Consider the following 7,961-nt stretch of genomic DNA (forward strand, 5'->3'; position numbering starts at 1 on the left):
GTTTTAAATATTTCCTCTACATATATTTTGAAACTAAACTGTTAAAATTTGTTTCAACCATCAAATATAAATTAGAAAAATCTTAAGAGGAAAAATATATTGTATTTACAAATATTTTTGCTTATTGGGTTCTTTTTCCTTCCTTATATTTAAAGATTTATTTGTTTATAATTTTCTTTCTGTTTAGTGAATTTTCATTTGTATTAAGAAAAATACCAGACTATTGATGACAAATTCTCTTCGTTTTTCTTCAAATTATAATGTTTTAATTGGTCTTTTATTTCTGGAAAATATTATTGTTGTATAAAGGATTGATTGGTTATTTTCATTTTGCTTTGAAAAATGTGCCACTTTCACCTGGTCTTCTTGTCTTCTAAAATGAAATCACTCTCAGTTGACTTGTCTTTCCTAGTATTTTATCCTTTTACTCTTTTTTGCTTTTAAGATATTTATTGTTTTGTTCACATAAATTTGACAATAATATGTTGTGTGTGTGTGTGTATGTGTGTGTGTGTGTGTGTGTGTGTGTGTGTGTGTGTCTGGGGAGGATCTTATCCGGCAGAATTTACTCAGGTTCTTTCATCTGTAGGTTTACTTTTATTTTTCAACCTTTGGTTAACTATTATTTCTTTTTTCCCCTTGTTTTAAGTTGCTTATTGTAAGATAATTTACAAATATCTTGCTGTCTTCAAGCAATTCAAGCAATAAAGCAACAATTTCCCCTGCCAAAGACAGTAGTAAGCTAAAAACAAAATCAGCTGGCTGAATTGTTCTTCTTTGCCTCGTCTAAGCGTGGAACTTGATTTTCATTATTCCAGAGCTGTAGCACTGGAGATTATCTCAATCAACTATTTTCTTATGACAGTTTGTTAGGTACAGTTGAATGTCAAAGTCAATGTATCAATCATCTGGCAGACGTTCTTGCTGGCATTGTCCATGGCCAGCATCCTAGCACTCTGCTCATGGCTGGTAGACTCCTTCAAAGAGTTGTAGATGATGTTGGCCAGATTGCATTCTTGGTAATTTTGTAACACATCAGTGTCAATATCATTGTAGATATTCATGCTCTCAGTGCTTGCAATGGTGTTAAGGGAAAAGGACTTTTTTTCTGTCTTATAGGAGATGGCAGACCTAAATCAATTAAAGATGATACAGCCCTCATCAAACTCATATCCAGAATTTAACAATTCAAGGGCAATGACCGATGCGTCTTCAAAAGCTTTTTTCTCACCTCTTTGAATGCTGCCAGAAACTGGTCAGAATGAGTTCTAAAAAGTGCATCCCTGATTTTATCACCAATCCCAGTAAGCATAATCTCTTTTCCAGCAGCTGTGAGTGTGGCCACCTCGCTTTTCATCTGTGTAACCACTAAGGAATGAATAGCACAATACAGTCCTTGATCGGAGGACACACCAATAAGGAGGTGTTTCTTCTAGTCTTTGGACAGCCGTTATTTCCTCAAGCACTTTTCAGCTAATCCTTCTCTACCCTCTCCTTCCAAGGACTCACATACCACACAGATCTTTTGGTACAGACTCACAGCAACCTGAAGATATATTTTTAAGTCTATTTTCTCTTTCTTACTCTAATTAGATAATTCTTATAGTACTATTTTTCATTTCCCTGATTCTTTACTCTGTTTTCTCCATTTTGTTGTGAAGCTAATCCATCCCTTATTTTTCAGTTTTAAGAGTCCCATTCGAGTCTATTTTATGTCTTTTAAATCTTTGTTGACACTACCTACTTCTTTGTTGTCACATTCTATTTTTGTTTGTTTCAAAGATTTTCATAATTGCTTGAAGCTGTTCTAGTCAGATAATTCTAACATGCTATCTTAATGCTGGTATCCATTGATTGTCTTTTTTTTATTCAGTTGGAGTTTGTATAGTAAGTGATCTTTAATTAAAACTTGTCTGGCTCTTATTTAAACTATTTGTTCCTGTGACTTGACTTTGGTGGAGAAAAGAGTTCTCTGAAAATTCCCCCACTCAGCCTCTATTGACAACTGGATTGGAGAGAACCTCCTTGTTCCTGCTGAATGAGGGTAGGAGTTTTGCCTCCCCGCTGGGCTTCCACTGATATGTTCCTGTGTGGGAGGAGGAGAAGTGCTTTACCACTTCTACCCGCACAACTTTCACCAACACAACAAGAATTAAAGGTATCCTCCTTATTGCTGGTTGATGATAAAAGTCCTAATTCTCAACAAGGCCTCCAGTAATACCGCCTCAATAGGTAGGGGACGGAATACCTTGTTACTGCTCATAAGAGTGTAAGTCCAAGCTCTCCAAATATTCTTCACTGTATCCTTGAGGGATCTTTATCACCACTGTTAGAGATGAATGGCTCATTTTCATACTTGACTTTCTTATACACCCAGTTAAGGAGTTGAGGTCCCTCATAACAGTCTGTTCTGCTTGTTTGCTAGGCTTTGTCAAGGTGGACCAAAGTTTTCATTCACAGTTTTCATCTGTGATAGTACAGGTATTGTATAGAAGTTTTCTGTCTAGCTAGGAATTCCCTTTCCTGGCCTTTTGTCTAGAGAGAAGTCATTTGTCTAGAGAGAAGTCATTTGTGTAGAAGGAAGTCATTTTTCACTTTCTGGGCCTTTTTTTGGTCTATGCCCCTTGACCTTTCTGGTTTGCTGCTTTTTCACCTCCAAGCCTGGAATATTTGAAGCAAAAAGAAAGCTCAGAAATTTCATCACCATATCATCTATTGGCTCTCAGAGATCCTCAGAGACCAAACTCATTTCTCTTGGTCTTAACTGTTAAGAATAAGAGCAAAATAAAGAGATCACTGAAATAGTAGTTCTTAAAAAATGGTAAGATAAGTACTTCAGACCAAGAGACATGATACCAGAGGAAAAGGTTAAAATTTATAAGTAAAAGAAGTTAAACCAAAATTGCAATTATCCAGGTGGACTTAGCAAACTATTTTTTAAAGGAAAAATTATAACAGAAATGGTATTTTTAATATGTGTAGGCATAATGTCTATTACAACTACAAAAGAAAAACTACATCTAATTTAAATTAAGCAAACCATAACTATAAGAACTGTGAAAATCTATGTGTTGCGTGTTAAAGTAAATAAAATAGAAATACACAAAGATATAGTAAAAATAGATCCTAAAACATTTCAATAAAAAGAAACTTATCCAAAAAAGGTACCTGCATAATGAACATTGGCATACCTAACCCTTAATTGTAGGGGTTTTGGTTTTTGGAATTTTGGCTCAGTTTTACGTGGTGCCAGCATCTGTTGGACTTCTAGAGAGGCATCATAGAGTTACGAATAAACAGTTTTTTTGACTCAGCATTTTACAAGTGTTGTTCGTTTACAAGTATCTTCTGACCTTCATGGCTCCTATGGAGAAATTCTCACTAACTGGCACCATTATTTCACCATAAAATGTGTTCTTTTTAATCTGGTTCTTTTCAAGTTTATTTTAATTGTGCTTGGTTTTTAGGAGTTTGATTTTGATAGAGCTAGGCATTTTTTATAAGATTGATCTTCCTTGGAATTTTGCACTTTTTTGAATATCTAAATTTGTTTCATTTCATCAGGTACTTTTTTGAATAAATGCCATTTCTCTCTATTTATGGAACCCATAGTTCCACTTCCTCCTTCATCACCACCTGGCCTTCAGTGTACATGACTCTAAGAATCTCTGTGTGCCCCAGCTTCTTCTTATAAGAGCACCAGACATTGGATTTAGGGTCCACTCTAAGCAAGTATGGCCTCATTCTAGTATGAGTAATTGCATCTACAAAGAACCTATGTTCAAATAATATCACATTCTGATATCGAAGTAGGCCATGAATTTGAATACAGCACTGTTCTACTTACTACACCTTCTCAAGCTTTCTCCTCATTGACAACACCCCAACACCTTCCATTTCCAGGAAAGAGAAAAAAAAAAGAGAAAGAATCACACTTAGAGACAGAGAGAAGAGTTTCTAGCGATCATACTCATTAAATAATTCTAGTAATAGAAGATGGCTGTGCTATAATTTGAATGTCTCTCCCGATATAATTTGAATTGTTGTCCTCTGCAAATTTCATGTTGAAATGAAACTTTGAGGTGGGACCTAGTGGGCAATGTTTGGGTCATGAGAGCAGATCCCTTATGAAGAGCTTGGTGCTATTCTCACAGTAATGAGTTCTATTAGTTCACAGGAGAGCTGGCTGTTTAAAAGAGCCTGAAACTTCTCTTCACTCTTGCTGTGTGACATACCTGTTCCCTCTTTGCCTTCTGTTATGATTGTAACGCTCCTGAGGTCTCACTAGAAGCCCAGCAGATGCTGGCACCATGCAAAACTGAGCCAAAATTCCAAAAACAAAAACCCCTACTCTCTTTATAAATCATCCAATCTCAGGTGTTCCTTTATATCAACACAAAACAGACTCATATACTCCCGAAGTTAATATGATGAAAACAATCACTGTTAAGAGGTGAGAGCTTTAAGAGGTGCTTAGGTCATGAGGGCTCTGCCCTCACAAATGAATTTATGCCTTTGTGGGTCTGTTATCTGGGGAGTGGGTCTGTTATCTGGGGAGTGGGTTCCTCATAAAAGAATGAGTTTAGCTTCCATTCCTTGTCTTGCAAGTGTTTTCTCTTGCCCTCCTGCCTTGTCCCATGGGATATCACAGCAAGAACACCTTTGCAAAATGTGAGATCCTTGCCCTTGGAATTCCCTGTTCAGAATTGTAAGAAATAAATCTCTGCTTGTTATTAATTACCCAGTCTCAAGTATTCAGTTACAGCAGCACAAAATGGATTAAGACATGCTACCCTGAACCTTAGCCAGAAAACAGAGAGGGAAAATGAACCAGACTACTGACTTCTGTGTTGTTCTTCTTTTAATTTTTATTACTGCTCTCAGTCTGCCTGCAATTATTTTCTTTAGAGTCATAAGGTAATTGTTTTACATTTCATGTTCAGGGTTTTTAGTTATAATTAACAGAAGTCACAGCATGATGTGTATTTATTTTATCTTAGTTGGAACCAAAAGTCTCCAGTCATTTACATTTAAAGTAAATAATATCTATATACTTATATTTAGCTCTTCTTTTCTTGTTTTCTCTTTGTCCTTTTTACTTTCATTTTTTGTTTTTCCTTTCTGCCTTCTTTACATTTATTTGAATATTTTTTAGCTCTATTTTTATTTATTTTATTTATTAATCTTTTAAAGTGACATCTCTTCATATATTTTTGTGGTTTCTCTACAGAATATAATGCACATGCCTAAGCATTCACATTCTAGTTAGATATTAGAAGGCTTGCAAGTATATAAATACCTTTATGTCATAGTTGTCATAGTGGTCATACAAACACTCGTACAAACACACACACACACACACACACACACCAATAAATACTATAATTATATAACATTTACTTTTAACCATTTTCTACCATTTTCGCTACTATTCCTTCATTTCTAAAGATCCACATTTCTTTCTCCTTTTATCCTGAAGATACTGCTTTAACATTTAGAGCAAGGCTTCTGTCATTATATGTTTTCTACTTGTATTTATAATGCCTTTACTTTTGAAATTTAATTTTGCTGAATTTAGACACATGGGTTGACAATTCTCTTCTTTAATATTTAAAAAGATGTTCTATTATATACTGGCCTTTTTGGTTTCTGATGAGACCTGCCATGTATATAGTGATTTATATGGTTTTCCTTGTGTATACAAAATGGTATGTTTTTCTCCACCTATCTTCAAGGTTCTTTTCCACCCTTATCTTTGATTTTTAAAAATGTGGTTATGATGGGTGTTTGCTGGTTTTCTTCAAGTTCATGTTCAATATTTTGTACAATTTTTGTGTGTCTAGATGTGTATTTTTCTTTCCAAATTTGGATAATTTTGTCTATTATTTTTTCTGACGTTTTTCTGCTCCTATCTTTATCTCGTCTACTTTTAGTACTATAATAGCATGTATATTATATCTGTTGATATATCTCGATTCTGTTTCTTTTTTGTTTTAAATCTTTCTTACTTATCTGACCTTATTTATAAATGTAGTTGATCTGTCTTCAGATACACGGATTCTTCAGATACCCGGACTCATCTCAATTTTACTATTGAGTTCATATGATGATTTTATTTTTCAGCTGTTCCTTTACTGTTCTAAAATTTCCTTTTGATTTTTTTTTTTTATTTCTATGCTGAGAACCTGTGTCTTTCCATTTATTTCCAAGTATGTTTATATTTTTCTTATGGAAGGTAATTTTATTAGATGATTTAAAGTCCTAATCCAATAATTTCAACGGCAGGTCATTTCTAACTTAGTATTTGTTTCTAACTCTTTGTGAGTTAATTTTGGATGTATCAGTGACATTATTAATATTATGTTTAGATTATGAGTCCTGTTATAACTTTCTGGCGAATGTTTATGTGTTTATTTTTATAGAAAATCAACCCAGATGGTTTCAGACCATGAGGGTGATCTTGTCTTCTTTAAATGCTGGTCCCAATCTCAGCTTTTCAAGAGCCTTTGTTATTTTGTAGCACATCCGCTCCAAAATAACAATATGTAGAGTTTACCTCAGATTAGTGTCGATTTATGCACAATTGGGGACTCTCCTTTTCCAGCCGCCTCCCTTCTGAAATATTCTGCCACACCTTCTGGACCACACAGCTTTTTGTTGTTGTTGTTATTGTTTGTTTTTTTGTTTTTATCCAGTTTTACTTGTTTTTATTGGCGTTTTATACTTCACTTTTCTGCTCCTTTGGGCATTTGTGCTACTGAAACCTGCCTTTGGGGCAAGACCATAAGAGAAAAAAACAAAAGATAAAAAGAGAAAACCCACTTCTTTGCGAGTTACTTCTAATTTTTTATCCTTATTTACTTATTGACTCCTCAGACAATTGCATTTTTGCACTTTATTTAGAGTTGTTTTTTTTTTTAGTGTAGTCAGAAAGATAACCTATAGTGAACATAAGAGTATCCCGATACGTTAAAAAGCAGAAAACGCTGATGCTTTTCATTTCTGATGAGTCAAATGGTTCTGAAGATTTTATTTGTTCCATCGAAGACATTTTTACAAAATACCATCACTCTCAGGAAAATGGCTGAAAGCCTAGAAAACTGAATAAAAGTTAATAAGTATTAAAACAGTTTTTATTTCAAAGGAAAAAGTTCCTAGGAATATTGAAATGAAAATTTAGCTTTAATCACCAATTATATCCTTAATATAGATATCTTAAAACACCATGCTATTTTTAGTGAAATATATATCATCCTATTTGATCACAAAAATAGTAAAAAACTCAATATGGATAAAAAGTTATAAAAATGGAGTAAGAAAGATATGAAACAAAACCATAAGTATGTTCTACATCGTATCTTTTTCATTACTAACATTCAAGATATATACCCAATTCATTACAATTCTGAGACTTTTGTTAATAAGGATTAATATTACCCTTCTTTGGATTCTACATGTACATAAAAATTAAATATATGTTCTCATCTTTTCTTTGCTTATAATCCAAACAGAAATAGATGCAGAATGTGACAAAGGGGTTATTACAAAACTGAGCATACACTCCAAACAGATTAAAAGAACATATCTATTATTAATCCTGATGTTACCAAGCATATTAAATGTTGTTTTACCTGCTACAAGTAATTGAACATGAATAACCATTGTATGTGCAAATACTAAGAATTAGGTACACTCTTGATTAATGTAGTAGATGATTTGAAGCCCCAAGGGCTTAAAGCAGTGTTATAAATCTGCTGATATATTTAACCATAAAAATAATACATTAAACATCTTTTCAAGCTTTAACTTTATCGTATCCCGCTATTTAGTTGCTCAGTACATAAACGAAAGTAGATGTCAACATTCACAATTAAATGTATCATTGTGTTGGTAAAGGGAACCATTCATCATCTGTACTTAATAATTAGTCAATTTTATTGACGTTAGAGAGTTGTTCATTT

General features: G+C 33.7%; 1 pseudogene; it reads right to left on the reverse strand.

Annotated features, from left to right (window-relative positions):
• Positions 1 to 809: 809 nt before the first annotated feature.
• LOC103261578 lies at positions 810 to 1,435 on the reverse strand (annotated as a pseudogene).
• Positions 1,436 to 7,961: the final 6,526 nt, after the last annotated feature.

This window comes from Carlito syrichta, unplaced genomic scaffold (assembly GCF_000164805.1).
Source record: "Carlito syrichta isolate Samal-C Ts95f unplaced genomic scaffold, Tarsius_syrichta-2.0.1 Scaffold303768, whole genome shotgun sequence".
In the NCBI taxonomy this organism is placed as follows: Eukaryota; Metazoa; Chordata; class Mammalia; order Primates; family Tarsiidae; genus Carlito; species Carlito syrichta.